Source organism: Dryobates pubescens, chromosome 22 (genome assembly GCF_014839835.1).
Source record: "Dryobates pubescens isolate bDryPub1 chromosome 22, bDryPub1.pri, whole genome shotgun sequence".
NCBI classification, from domain to species: domain Eukaryota; kingdom Metazoa; phylum Chordata; class Aves; order Piciformes; family Picidae; genus Dryobates; species Dryobates pubescens.
Window position 1 is genome coordinate 6,445,996 of NC_071633.1, and position 15,405 is coordinate 6,461,400.

Sequence of the window (15,405 nt, forward strand, 5' to 3'; positions counted from 1 at the left end):
CTTCCTGGAAATATTGTCAGCTTTTGTCATAGGTTGTTTCTGCAAAATTGCTTCTCTTGAAGTCTCCAACTTTTCCTATGATAGGCCAAGTTTTCTGTATTGTACAAATGGCCATGGTTGCAATCTGAAGTTCCTTAACTTTGGCAGCCACATCCTAAATTTCCAAGTGAATAGAAGCATCAGGCGTTTGCATTATGTGTAATACAGTTATAATATGGTTTTCAGGTAATTCCAGGGAACACCCATCTCTTGAGCAGGTCCACACATTAATTTCAGATGTTTTTTTATTTGTTTCACATTCATCATTTCATAGGAAGCTAGATTAAATTGGAGATGCAAGAAACACAAGTAATTATTTCTTTGAAGTCCAGTTGGTGAGGCAGTGGAAATGGAAAGCTTGTAGTCAAGAACTGAGTCATATCTACAACTCAGCATTTCAACTCAAACTGCAGTTTGAGAAATCTGATGTAAGTGTAATTAGCTTCAGAGGTCCATCTTCATTTGTGCAAAATGGTGACATTTCCGTGATTTCATGGAATGGGATTTGTTTGTAATGAACGTGAACGTATTCACCTTGATCTCTGTTTGTAGTGGAGAAGAAGCATGGCTCTTAACTGGGTAAATAGTTGATTATGTTAGTAAATGAGAAATAATAGCAAGAAATAAATATGTCTTAAGAGAAGAAGTCTTTCCTCCAGAAAATACAAAAAGCTTTTGAAGTCCTTTTTTTTCCATGATTGACATCTATTCATTCTTCAGAGAGCATGGAAATTATAATGTCTTGAAAATACCTGTAAGGTTGCATTGATTCTTTGTGGGGAAGAATATGGAAGAGAGCAGGAAATTCAGGAACATAAGGACAATTGGAGAAATACAGCAATTGAGGGATAAAAAGCAGCCTAGAACTGTATGTGAGTTTAGCTGAGAAAAAAGGAGCATCAGAAAAATACCTAAAGGCAGAGTGATTTGAATAATTCCTGATTGAAGGGAATAGGATATATTTAAGAGCAATAATATGAGTCAGAGGTGAAATGAATGGAAAAGATGTAAATCTGGAATGTGACAGGCAAAATGGCAATCAGAAGTATTGGCTGACTATTCAACACCAGTAGTTAAAATATATGAGGAAGTCAGGGATTGCCAAGAAGCTTTAGAGGAGTCCTCAGGGTATTTCTTCATGATATCCAATTCAAGGTGGAAGTATTGAGTGAAAAATGTTGCCCTTTTTTTTGAGAGGGAAAAAACCTCAAACTGCTACATGGCTGTGCATTTCTGTCTTCCTTCATTTTTTTACTCTACAGCAGGAGTTTGTATGTTATCTCTTACAGTTGCCATGGAAAGTACTGTGGCTTTACACCTCTCTGTCCACTTCAGCATGAAATCGATCGGTGAAAACACTTTTAATTGTGCTTGCTCTTCTGAGCAGTCTGGAGACTCCTGGAAATTTCCCACTCTTGTGAATTTGGGATTTTTTGGGGGTAACATCTGTGTTCAAGCTTTGAGCTAAAATTTTCAGTTGTTCATTTGAGATAGGAAATAGTTGTCTGTGTCTGATTACACAGGAACGAGTGTAACATCTCCTGTCGTATTTGGCCAGCCAAGATTTTCTGAAAAGAATCCTATGCACTAGTTGTGCATGCAGGAGAGGAAAACAGGGATGATTTAAGTCCTGTGGGTAATGACTTTTGGTTCTTAGGAAGCAGTATAACACAACAAAAATAAAAGAAAGGCAGCAATGTAGGTACTTTGTTAGGCTCTTTTAAAAACAAAACCGAGTAATAATCATTTGGGTGCTTCCTGTAATTCTTCTGAGGAGGTTTCTGTATGTATTTTATATAAACTGCAGTTTACTAGAGGGGACAATCAATATTTTCTGTTTCTGCATAGAGAGGGTGGATATGGACTGAGCTGTGGTTTTGGGAAGGATGCCTTCTGAAGTGTTGACCACTGTCTCCTAACAGAGGCCCATTTGTATCCAGTTCTGGGACCCTCAGTTTGAGAAGGACTTCAGGAAACTGCTTGAAAGAGTCCAGTGCAGAGCCACAGAGATGATGAAGTGGAACATCTCCCTTATGAGGAAAGGCTGAGGGACCTGGGGCTCTTTAGCTTGGAGAAGAGCAGAGGCATGACCTCATTTGTGTTTATAAAGATATGAAGGGCTGAGTTGGGAAGATGGAGCCAGGCTCTGCTCAGTGATGTCCAGTGATAGGACAAGGGGCAGAGGGTGCAAGCTGGAACAGAGAAGGTTCCATGTGAATGTAAGGAAAACCTTTTCCTGGTGAAAGTGACAGAGCCCTGGAACAGGCTGCTCAGAGAGGCTGTGGAGTCTTACTTGTCTGGGGACATGAAAACCTGCCTAAGTGCAGTTCTGTGTGACCTGTTCTAGGTGATTCTGCTCCAGCAGGGGAACTGGACTCAACCTTTCGAGGTCTCTCCCACTCTGTGCCTGAGGATACTTTGGCATTCATGATGCTGAAGGAAGGAGAGTCAAAGATGCAGTCTAAAGCAGAACATTTTCTGTATCTCCACTATCTGGTTTATCAAAGCAGAACACCACCTTGCTAATAAATAGACTGAGAAGACTTGGCACTATGATCTCTGCCTTTCTGATGGGAGGCTGTTGACTGCAAGGAGAGGAGATGAGGGCATGCAGGGAGAATTTCTGCCTATATTTCTAGCACAAAGAAGCAAATCTGATAAAAGAACGAACCCCCTGATGCAGTCTTAGAGCTATCAGGAAAAAAAGACAAAAGGGAATGGAATGATAGGTGCAAAAAATTGAGTCAGTCACTTTTTCTGAGAGTTGAAATCAGATGCTACCAACTGTAAATTTAAATGCAGATTTCCTGATCCAAATAAAACAACTTCAACATTGAATGATTAAAAAAAAAATAAACATTTTTTTTAAAAAAAGGTAAATCTTGGAGGTCAGAAACATGGATTTTAAAGTAAAGTCAAGAAATTACTTGGTTGAATTTTCTTGATTTAAACCAAACCCAAATATACTTCTGGAATTTCTTTTCCTCTTCTTAGAAACTTCTTAGGTAACAGGAGTTGCACAAATGATCTGTCTGGGTGGTTTTGTGTAGTTTATACACAAAGAATTTTTTTCTAGTGTCTAGTTCAGAGCTGCTTTGCTGTCACTTTAGCTAAGTATTCCTTGAGTTGCTTTCACCTGGCATGCAGAGTGACCGAATACTGACGTCTTTTTAACAACTTCTTAGAGAGATGCATCCTGATCCCTTCCACCCTTCTTTTATTCAGAAAGTGAAAACAAACCAAACTACAGCTTTCAGTATCTCTGTGTGACTCATGTTCTAGCCACCTTTTTTGTTGGTCCCTGGATCTCGTTCAGTTTATTGACTACTTCCTTAGGCACTGTCTGTAAAACTTGGCCCAGTACTTAAGGTGATGCCAGATCATTTCTGTGTCACATGGAATACCTGACTCTTAATTTTGTTTATCAGACTTTTGCTAATTATATTGTGAAAATATTTGCCTTTTTTTTTTTTCCCCCCTAATAGCATCATACTCTAATGGAGGATATTTTGTTGTCTGATGTTCTCCAGGTTTGTTGTGGTATTTTGGGGCAGATTGTTGGTGGGGTGGGGGAGGTTGCTTAGAATTATGCTCATTTACCATCTGCGTTTTATCAGCTCTAAGCCATCTTGATCCTTAAAACTAGTGTTACTGTTCTGTCAGTATAGAAAGAATGACTTGTACCAGGCCCAGGATTGGTGAAAATCCTGTTGGGTTACCATCCAGTTTGACTATGGACTGGATGTGTTTTAAACTATAGAGATTTTCACCATAGCTTCCTAGTTTCCTATAAAGTTCTGTGGAACAGTCAAGGTCTAGCACTTCTTAGATGGTTTTGTTGTTTGGGTTTTTTTGATGTTTGTTTGGTTTGGTTTATTTTGGTTTGGGGATTTTGTTTTGGGTTTGTTTTGTTGTTGTATTTGCTTTTTGTTTTGCTGGTTTGGTTTGGGTTTGGGTTTTGTTGTTGGGTTTGGTTTGATTCTGCCCCCCTCCCGCCCCTTGTACATTGGTTCTTCAGTAACCTCAAAAGAGAGGTCATGAATGCCCCAAGCTCGTCAATGTTTAAGGCCATTTGGAGCATGCCCTTAATTATATGCTTTAACCTTTGGCCAGCTCTGATGTGCACAGACTTAGGTGATCATTGCAGATCCCTTCCATCTGACAATTATTCTATTACTCTTCTGTTTTCAAGGTGTTCTATAAAGTGAACCAGGTACTGCCTGGAAACATGAGCCCATGTGATGATGGAATCTTTAATCTGATTCCAAGTTCCACAGTCATAAGCCATAGATGCAATAGCAGTCATGGTGCTTTTGACCAAGATCTATAGTTGTTTAGCAATCCCTGAATACTGTTGAATACTCTTATTCCTAGGACCGAATACCTTGTAGCATTTGGAGCACATTAAATGCTTACCTTTGTTTTTAGACTTCTTGGACAAGAATTCAGATTATGTGCACTGAAGCCACACTGATGCAAACCGAAGTGCAGTAAGTAACCAGAAGGCTAAGGCTCATTTCTGTCCTGTCTAAAACCCTTGTGTGTCGTTGCCATACACAAATGCTTCTGACAAGGGGTCCTGGAGTAGCAGCTTCATAGCTATGAGACAAATCTGGATCTGGGTCCTCAGGTTCATCAGCAGAAATCTTCTTGTTATGGTGAATCTACTGTGATATATAAATACACAGAAGATGTGGCAGACCCTTATTGTGCAGAATGTCATTCTGCTTTTCTGTTTTCTTCACTGTAGACAAACCTGTAGTGTTTGTCAGAGTGACCCACTGCAAGGTGACATCAGATAAACAAGCAATAAAGAAAAATGATGAGGAACATATTTTAAGAATCCCCTGTGATTTAAGCCTTTTAGACATGATTTAAGCCTTTGCCTGAGTTGATTTGCTCAGCTTCATAAGAAAAATGATGCAAAATAACTGTAAATGAAAATGTAATGAAAATGAACATGCTTTTTATTCCTCCATCTAATAGATCCAGAACTCTCTGATCATCTTTTCAGCAGACACCATCTTCCATAACATTATATTCATTAATCTGTGTATCAGATAACTCACTGGTTTTGTGGACAGAAGCAGCATGACATCAGAACTGCTTTACATGAGTTAAGTCAATCCAAACACATGAATATTGAGCAATCAGACTCATGGAGGAAGTTCTTTGGGCAGCAGGCTCTGGATTCTTTTTGTCAGACAGAACAGTAGCTCTGGGATCACTTGAGGATTACTTTGATAAATCAAATCCAGCTCTATGCTTTGTAATAAATCTAATAAGCAGGCTGTGAATATAACACAAAAGTCATTGGTATTGCAGGAGGTGTGTGGTGGGGATGGAAATTCCTTCCCCGAGTCGATGGCAGTGTTTTGCAGAGTCAAACTGGAGGTATGCTTGTCCTACCATTAACGAGTTCTGCTGGGTGGTTCTATTGAATTCTGTTTGATTTGATTTGATATCTCCTTATTGGAAGTACTGTGTCTTTCAAGTTTCTTTTATAGAAGTTTTTCAAATGGAGTTATCCTTAACGCTGTGGCACACCACCTTAGGGAAGAGTATGCTCCAGGTAATACATTATCCTGCTGAAATGAAATAGTCAAGTTGATTTCTTTAGCATTTCCCATGGGAGATTTGCAACCTTACCAGAGCATGTTGTAGGAACACCAGTGGAGCCATCTAGTGTCTTTTGAAGAATTTAACCATGGGCTTGCCATGGCAAAGGAAAATACATACAAAATAAAAGGGTGGGTTTTAAATTTTCCTTTGAGGTGCTGCTATTTGTATTTTTATTGATGTCCAGCTTGTGATCAGGAACACAAGTATATCTTATCTATATAGTAACAAAAATGGAACTTATATTGAGGTGAGAATGATTTGACTCAGTGCAGTAGATGTGAAAGCTGGTTATCCTCACCTCTCACTTCACAGAATCACAGACTGTTAGGGGTAGCAAGGGACCTTGAAAGATCATCTAATCCCCCTGCCAGAGCAGGATCACCTAGAGTAGAACATGCAGGAATGCATCCAGGCAAGTTTTGAATATCTTCAGAGAAGAAGACTCCACAACCCCCCTGGGCAGCCTGTTCTGGGTGCAGCACCTGGAAGGACTGGCCTCATTACACCTCTCTTACAAAGACAGGCTGAGAAAGTTGGGGTTGGTCAACCTGGAGAACATAAAGCTCCAGGGAGACCTTAGAGCAGCCTTCAGTACCTGAAAGGGGGCTACAGGAGAGCTGGGGAGGGCTTGTAGCACTGGGACAAGGGACAATGGTTTTAAACCAGAGCAGGGTGGACTGGGCATTAGGAAGAATTTCTTCGCTATGAGGATGGTGGAACACTGGCACAGATTGCCCAGGAAGGTGTTTGTGGTGGAGGCCACATCCCTGGGGTCAGGCTTGATGGGGCTTTGATCAAGCTGATCTAATTGTGGGTGTCTCTGCTCACTTTAAGGGTGGTTGGACTGCATGACCTCTAGAGGTCCCTTCCAACCCTTTGCATTGATTCTGTGATGATTCTATGATGAAGGCTAAAAGAATAAGGTTGCAGATGGAGAGCAGTGAAACTGCATTGACTGATACTTCCAAAGAGAAACCATATCATAAGTGAAAAAAACAGTTTAGAGAATGAGCAAAACCACTGAGCTGTAAACCAGCTTGTGTTTGCAGCTTGATTCTTAATTCTTTCATGCCATCAGGTAATGATGAGCAATTATTTTATATCCTGGCAAGAATACAGCGTCAAAAACTTTGTATCTTGTGTTATTACCCTGATATGGAAAATTAACCTGCTTGAAGTAAATAGGTAAATGATTCAGGACTAATTGTTTAGCTTTCTGTGTGCCAAAACACCACTCGGGTTTAGTGTTCCAGAGGTGTGGCAAAATACACTTGGTTTGTAATTGGACTAAATACATGGTTGCTGTATCTTAATTTCAAGTTTATTTGTATAATTCTGGAGGAAAATGAAAAACAGGATCAGTGATCTCTAGTGTTCTTGAAGACCTGAATAATTAAAAAACCTTTACCAGCCATATGAACAACTTGCACTAAAGCTTTTCACCTGCCTAAAGGGTTGCCATATAGCTGGAGTCCTTTGGAGTTTCTGGGATGCTCGTGAAAAGGCAGGAAATTCCAGTTAGGTATTAGTGGGGGAAAATATTGCCATAAGGGTGGTAGTACTGGAACAGTTTGCCTGGAGAGCTTGTGGTATCTCTGTCTTCAGAGGTGTTCAAGGCTCAACTGGACCTGGCCTTGAGCAACCTCATCTAATTGAGGGAGTCCAACAGAGGGCTACAAAGATGATTAACGGACTGGAGCACTGGGTTTTTTTGTGTTGAGTGTTGCAGAACTCTCCTCTTTTTTTATCACATTAGTGCTTTTAGATTATTTTATTGCTCCCTTTGGAAAAATAGATACTGAACTTTTCCTGCAATAATGATCAAAAGTTGTTGACCTTGGGATCCTAATCATTCTTTTTGTAGCAGCAAAAGGGTTTGAGAATTGCTTTTTTCTTCTGAATTTGAAAAAGCTAAACTTCATTTCACCTGAGAGCAGTGTCTTTTTGGACTTTGCTATCAGAAAATAGCAGTTTCCAGTCAATAGTGGTGTGATATTTGGTTCAAAAAAATCTAGGTAATCACTTGGGGAAAAATTAAGAGGAAAGAAGCCTTTACAGTGCCAGTGTTGTATTTATACATTGAGTTTAGGGGTTTTTTCCCCTAAAAATAAAAGTAATGGTGTATACCTAAGAGCTATGTTATTCTTAGGTTGGAGTAGGTTTATACACATGTGAAAAGTGTAATGTGTATATGTCTGGATAAGTTTAAGTAAACATTTTGGGGGTGAACTTTACAAAGGAGGGTTACAATAGCTGTTCAAATATAAACACGCTGTAAGAGACTTCTAGCTCATTGAATCCATTCATTGAATAGCCTAGTATTACAAGCCACTGCATAATTTAATCTCCTTCACTGTGCTCTATCTTTAAAGTAATGAGGAGTTCTATATACAGTGCTCCAGCTCTTCCAGAGTCTAATTTTTCATTATATGAAACTTTCTTTAAATTTCCGGATTAACGTAGTTACCTAATTTAATTGTAGTTGCATAAAATTAACTAATAGTTGATTAATAACTATTAGCTCTTTTCTGTCTCTGGCATTTAAAATACTTGATGGGGAATATTAACATCTATTCTTGGCTTTCATTTCTGTATGCAAAACAAGGCTGGGGCTTTTTTTATACTTCCATTGCATAATAATAGCTCTTTTTTTTTTTCCCCCTAGTCATCCTATTAGAGCTTCTCTGTGCCTGTTCCTCTCTTTCAGGTAATGGTCCCAGAATGTCATACAAATCTCTGGATGAAGACTTACCATTAATACTTTCTCTAATGAAAGGACTTCTGACTTGTCCACGCTAGGACTTTGTTTCTCTTTTCCTGGCTGCGTTTGCACTACTGTCTCCTGTTTGGTTTATAGTCAAAGAAAGCTTCACTTCCCTTTTCCTTGTAGTAATGCCCAGATGATCTTCCAACCCAAAGAATCATAGAATTGTTTCATCTGGAAAAGGCCTCTAAGGTCATTGCATGGCTTTCTTGTAGCACTTCTCTATTTGATACCACATGTGGTGCTGTTTCTTTGATCACGTTTCTCCCTGGTCATTTCCTTATGAATGTTGTCATCCTTTACTGGGGTACTTCTAACAAATGTAACTGGGCTGCCATTGCCTCTTAGAATCATAGAATGCATCAGGCTGGAAGTAACCCTTGAAGGTCATCTTGTCCAATCCCCCTCCAGTGAGCAGGGGCATCTCCAACTAGGTTAGGTTGCTCGGGCTTCATCAGGTTTTACCTTGAATGTCTCCAGGGATAGGGTCTCTACCACCTCTCTGGGCAATCTCTTCCAGTATTTCACTGCCCTCATTGTAAAGAACTTCCTCCTGATGTCCAGCCTAAATCTACCCTGCTCTAGTTTAAAGTCATTCTCCCTCAATTTATCTTTACAAGCCCTTCTTAACCGTCCCTCCTGAACTTTCTTGTAGGTCCTCTTCAGGCTGAACAGCTGCAACTTTCTTGACCTGGTAGGAGAGGTGCGCCATTCTTCTGATCATCTTGGTGTCCCTCCTCTGGACCTGTTCCAGCAGGTTCATGTCATTCCTGTGTTGAGGCCAGAGCTGGACACAGTACTCCAGGTGATGTCTCGCTAGAGCAAAGCGGCAGAATCACCTCTCTCTGTCTGCTGGCCACACTTCTTTTGATGCAACACAGAATGCCATTGGCCTTCTGGGCTGCAAGTGCACATGAGGCACTTAGCATCTAATCAACTAAACCATGGCACTGTTGGGTGTTAGGTTGGACTCGATGATCTCAAAGGTCTTTTCCAACCTGGTTTATTCTGTATTCTATTACTGGCTCATGTCCAATTTCTCATCCACCACTCCCCCTCCTCAGTATGTGGGTAGAATACGCAACCTGTTTCATAGATTTATAGAATGGTAGGGTTTGGAAGAGACCTTTGAAGGTCATTGAGTCCAACTCCTCTGACAAAGCAGGATCACCCAGGGCAGGTCACACAGGAGCACATCCAGACAGGTCTCGACAGTCTCTAGAGAAGGAGACTCCACAGCTTTTCTGGGCAGCAGACACTAACTGAAATTACCTGAATAAGGCAGTAAATTGGTTGCATAATTGCTGGTGATTGTTGTCTAGGCTACATTATCTAATATGGCAAAAATGAAGACTTACTCTGAAGAACTGCAAAACCTGACAAGGCAGGCAGATGAAAAGACATCTAGTTAAGTAGAAAGTGCTGCGTGGCAAAATCTGTCAGGTTCACTTATGCAGTGATGGGCTATGAGCTGATCAGTCAGTAACGGAATACTGGGCTTAAAATATGGAGTTCTATGAAAATTTAATGCTGGACGTTCACTGGTGGTTAGAAGAGCATGCTAAAACCCACTAGGAAAGGGAAGAGAGACCTGACTATTGAATGTTAGCCTGCCATCTAAACCCATGATATGATTATATTTTTAATTTTATGCATAGCTCTTGTTCCCTTGTCTCCCTGAAACAAGCAAAGACACGGAAGAGCAAAGCTTTGCGGCTTCTGTAATTTCCAGCTGAGTGATGCCCTTACTTCACTTCTGCCCTTATTTGCATTCCTCTTGTGTTCTGCTTCTCATATTTCTCCTTCCCACAATTAGAAGCATATAACTGGGAGATGTGACACTGTCCAAGTGATGGGCAGACAGTTTAATGCTTAAGGTGGGAGTCAGTTAGGAAAGTAGACATTCTCTGATAAAAGACAGCCTAGATAAAAAACGGGAGGAGGAGAGAAAAATTTACTTGCTTCATTTGTAATAAATTCTTCATGTCAGATGTATTCATCCTGAGTATTCTAAGCTCTAAATATCGTGTCAAACAAAGAAATAGTTTGTCAAAGAAGATACAAATCCTGTAGAGCTTTATCAGGCCTTTGCAAGACTGTCAGCTGCTTAATAATGAAGAGAACGAAGAAAGCTTCTGTGGCTCAGATTGTTTTTCCATCTGTTATGTCATAGTACTGCCACTGAGTCTCAAGGTCTAGACTCACATTTTGTTAACAAGGCAAAGGTTATGCAAATATATTCCAAGTATCAGTAGGGGCAGGTCTGTCAAAGCAACAATTATGCACAATCCTGAGCAAGCTCTCTCCATGCATAGAGCAGAATTGGTGATGTGGAAAAGTATTGTAAGTATTTGCTTCGTTAGCTAAAGAAAATTTAACAATAGTTTCATTTATTATTCGGCTCTGCAGGGAGGAAAGAGAGATGCTTTGTACATGCTGTGTGTCTGTGTTTTTATAAGAGCCTTATAAAGTGTAAATCAAATCATAATAGGAGTCATTTTAAAACAACTGAACCATGTGAGTTGTAGGTGGGAGTAGCCTTTTGACAGTTCGTTGCGTGCTGCTTGTTAAATCGTCAGCGTACATTCTGTTAACTTCATGTTTTATATGCAGATAAATGTATCAGTAAATTAAAGGTTTTATTCAGCTAATGAAATAATACCCTTGCAAGTGGGATAAGCTGTAAGTCTTGGGAACTGACTGCAAGATTACTTTGCACTTTCTTCATAATCCTTTATTTATGAGCAGATCACTCTGAATTGCTGAGATTGTGAGTTGAGACGAGAAAGCACTGGACACTGATAATTTAATTTTGATAGAAAAATAATTTACTTAGAGCTCAGATTCTGGTAGGTCTAAAAATTCCTTCTTCATTAATATCCATGTTATACAGAGAATAGTTAATTGCTGATTTAAGTAAGGTTGAAACCTGTTTAGACAGCACAAGTACCTGAAGGGAGGTTGTAGACAGGCGGGGACTGGTCTCTTCTCCCAGGTGACCAGCACCAGAACAAGAGGACACAGTCTCAAGCTGTGCCAGGGGAGGTTTAGACTGGATGTTAGGAAGAAATTCTTCATAGAGAGAGTGATTGCCCATTGGAATGGGCTGCCCAGGGAGGTGGTGGGGTTGCCATCACTGGAGGTGTTTAGGAGGAGACTTGATGCCATGGTTTAGTTGATTAGATGGTGTTGGATGATGGGTTGGACATGATGATCTCGAAAGTCTCTTCCAACCTGGTTTGATCTGGTCTATTCTATTCTATACTACTCTATTCTATTCTATACTATACTATTCTATACTATACTATACTATTCTATACTATACTATTCTAAAACAAAGTAATGTAGAGAGGGAAAGCAGTTAATAGAAAAGTATATATTTTCTCTTCATTGAACATATAGAGGGTTCTTTTCTTTTGAAACTGGAATATTTAACACATGGCAATTTGGTCATAAATACATAGTTGATCACAACTGATCAGTAATTGATCAGTAAAGCTGATGGAATGATAAATCTGTTTGGTTGCATTGTTCCCAGTCTAGAACCCAGAATATAATTTCAGGTACCTCTATGACTGAGCATTAACACTGTGAAAAAGATTGTGATCTGCTCATTTCCTACCTTTCAAGCTTCAGTTCATCCCCTCTCATCCTATCACAACAAGCCCTTGCAAAAAGTTCTTCCCCAGCCTTTTTGCAGGCCACCCTCAGTTACTGAAAGGCCACTCTAAGGTCTCTCCAGAGCTGCATTTTCTCCAGGCTGAACAGCCCCAACTCCTGTAGGCTTTCCCCACAGGCGACATACCTTTTTTTCCCCCTAAACTTGGCACTACTTTACTCTTCAGGTGCTTGTTTGTGGGTACATGATACATAAAGTTCTACCAATTCATAAAGACTTAACATGACATTTCTGTGATATAAGCCTGAAATTTGTAAACAAACTTCTGTGGAAATGGCTTTTCTCAAACTTTTCTTCCTGTTTCCAAGTCTTTGAGGTTGAGATTTGGGGTTGTAGTTTGTTAGCACAAAACCCAACCTAGACTGCACTGATGCTTCTTAAACAGATACATGGGCTCTTTCCAGGGTTCCAACTAACTTTTTATAAAGCTAGGAATGCAGTGACAAGGTTGGATTGGAAGTTGGTAGATGTTACAGTTTGGGTTTTTTTTCTCCTTTGCAAACATGAAACTCTTGCCAATTTCCCATTTGTCAAAGGTAATCTAAAGCATTTTACAGAATATCCCCAGGTGCAGTTTTTGAGAGTGATGTTGCACTGAGGCATACTAACACCCTCAGCAAGTTCCAGGAAGGATGCTGAAACTTCCAGGGATTTATGACTGGAGTACTTCGTGGTTTGCTTCTAGATGTTCCTGGTGTGGTGCAGCCCTGAGTGAAAGCTGCTGGTGTTTGACAGCTGCTGAGTGACCTAGGTGGAGTGAGTCACTGACATCAAACCAGTTCTGTACCAATATCCTCATTAGGCTGAGTGCTAATTGGCACCTCTGTTGACAGTCTCAGTGGAGTTGCTGAATCAAACACTGCCAGATTGGTTCCCTCATTTGATGTACATTGGTAAGAGTCAGCTGAAAACCTTTTTTTTCTAGTTCTCTCAAAGAAACCATTTATTCCAGGTGAGTAGAGGGTAGCTTTAACTGTTGGCAAGGGATCATCACTTCCTGACTTTCTATGTGTTCGCACATTGAATTTGTAAGGGGAGCATTGGTGAAAGATCAAGTATTGTTCTATACACATACAAAATGATGAAGCACCATGAAAGCATAATTGTACTCTTCTGTGAAGTTACTTGAATCATTGATGTCACAGCAACTCCTGTGACAATGGAGAGCAACAGATAAGGGAAAAGACTTCCTCTGTTTATTTTGTAGAAGCTATATTCATGCTTTACTTTTTTTTTTCCTAGTGTGCAGCCTTCTCAGCTGAGTCAAATAAAGAAATATTTTTATAAAGCATTGTAGAATATCAGAGGTTAACTGAAAGCAGAAGAGCCTGAAATGCATTAGGAGAGGTCAAACTTTTCTTCATTCTGCTCTTCCATATAATTGAGAAGTGTGATTCCTGTCCTGTCTGCTAGAATCGCTGTGCTGTGTGTCATAGGAGAGTATAATAAATAGTGGGCAAAGGATCCTGAACCCAAGGTTCTGTGTTACTTTCCAGCTGTAGCAAACAGTACAAGAATTCTGCAAGCTCTTGAGGCTGTTGCACAATAAAATCTGTTATGACCCTCAAACACTTACATAGCAGCTGAAATAACTTTGGATTTGGGGGTTTGGTTTTTTTGAAGGGGAGGTTGGGTGCTTTTGGGGGGGTTTGGAGGGTGTTTTGTTTGTTGTGGGGTTTTTCCTTGTTTTTTAATTTGCTTGTTTGTTTATGAAGGTTGGAAAAAACCTTTAAGATCGAGTCCAACCATAACCCAACTACCATGACCGCTAAATTGTATCCTCAAACAGCTTCTTGAACACCTCCAGGGATGGTGACTCCAGCGCCTTCCTGGGCAGCTTGTTTCAATGCCTCACCACTCTCAATGAAGTTTTTCCTAATGTCCAATCCCTGGTACAGCTTAAATCCGTTTCCTCTTCTGCTGTCATTGATGGCTGTTGACATGGGTTACTGCCTGCTGGGGGAACTAGACGATGGCAACTGATAATTTTTTTCCAGGTGTTGTTTATTTTCATCTCCCCCACATGGAATTTTAAAGTTCATTGTTTGCACAAGTCGTAAAGGTAGGAACGCTGCCCAGTCGGATAAAGTGTACAGATTTGCAAGAGAATTCCTCTCATTTTATAGAGGGGAAATACAATCTCGGTGCTAGAACTATATAGCTTAAATTGCCTTCAATATGTTAAGTGGATCATTGTGCTTTTCAGGAACTGTCAGTTCCTATTAAGCTGAAGAGTTGTATTTAATTATGTGCTAGACAGCATTCAATTAAAAACCGTGTATGTGTGATCATGATATCCCTCATGAAATCTGTTCATTCAAGGTATTTCCCAGTTTTTATGCTATATTAAATAGATTGATTCACTCTGCGCTAATGAGGATACCATTGTGTAGCTAAATGTTCTTCCATATGATTGTGCTCACAACTTCTTCCTTTTAACCCAGCTTGCTCTTTTTTTTGTTGGGTTCATCTTGGTAGCATTATCCCACTCCAGCTGGACAGCTGTAACCACCGGAGTTGACTAAATTGTTGTATAGTTGTTCTGACGTTAAACTGTCTAGAAAGAAAGGCTAGACTTAAGCTAATGTTTTGGAAAGCTTCTGTTCTCAAAATTACTGTAATGATGAAGTGTCAAATGACAAATGGGCAGCTGCCCTGTTGTGGCTGAAACAGTTAAAGGAGTTCCTCTCTCCATTGATGCACTGTTGTCTGTGTAAGTTAGACAAAATTCTACGAGTTAGCCTAGGGGACCTTGTGATAATTGAAATGCTGATCAATGGAGATGAAGAGCAGTTTCCCAGATGTGGAGTCAGTGGCAGAAATACATTGTGTTTTACAGATACTGCTTAAAAATACAGCAGTATCTTTTTAGATCTGTGAAGTTCATTGAGATTTTGAAAGACACATAAAATAAGTTATTTAATTGTTAGTCACCTTATGTGTAAGCAAGAACCAAAAGTCCAGGTTTAGACACCCAAGAAAGCAGAGGCCACCTGAGAGAGGTGTCTCATCTACTCCCTTGTCATGCCACTTTCCTTTCCTAGTATGGAAATACTAAGCAAGAACTTCCTTAAATCTAAGAAAGAAGAATGCTAAACATGAGAGGAAAATTACATGTAAAACTCTACCTTCCCCAGCAATGAGATGCCTGAATCAAAACTACACTGGAATATTTCATCAGCTTATCCAACATGCCTCATTTACCCAATTATTTTCAAAACAGCAAATACTACTCAAAAGAAAGGTGTTTGTCCCATGGCAGGGCAGCCACCCAAGACTGTTTTCCTAGGTATTAACCACA

General features: G+C 40.0%; 1 protein-coding gene across 1 annotated transcript in view; it reads left to right on the plus strand.

The window, feature by feature from the left end:
• The window catches only part of METTL15 (methyltransferase like 15), a 72,645-nt gene that overhangs the window by 48,331 nt on the left and 8,909 nt on the right, over nucleotides 1-15,405 (plus strand). The window lies entirely within an intron of this gene.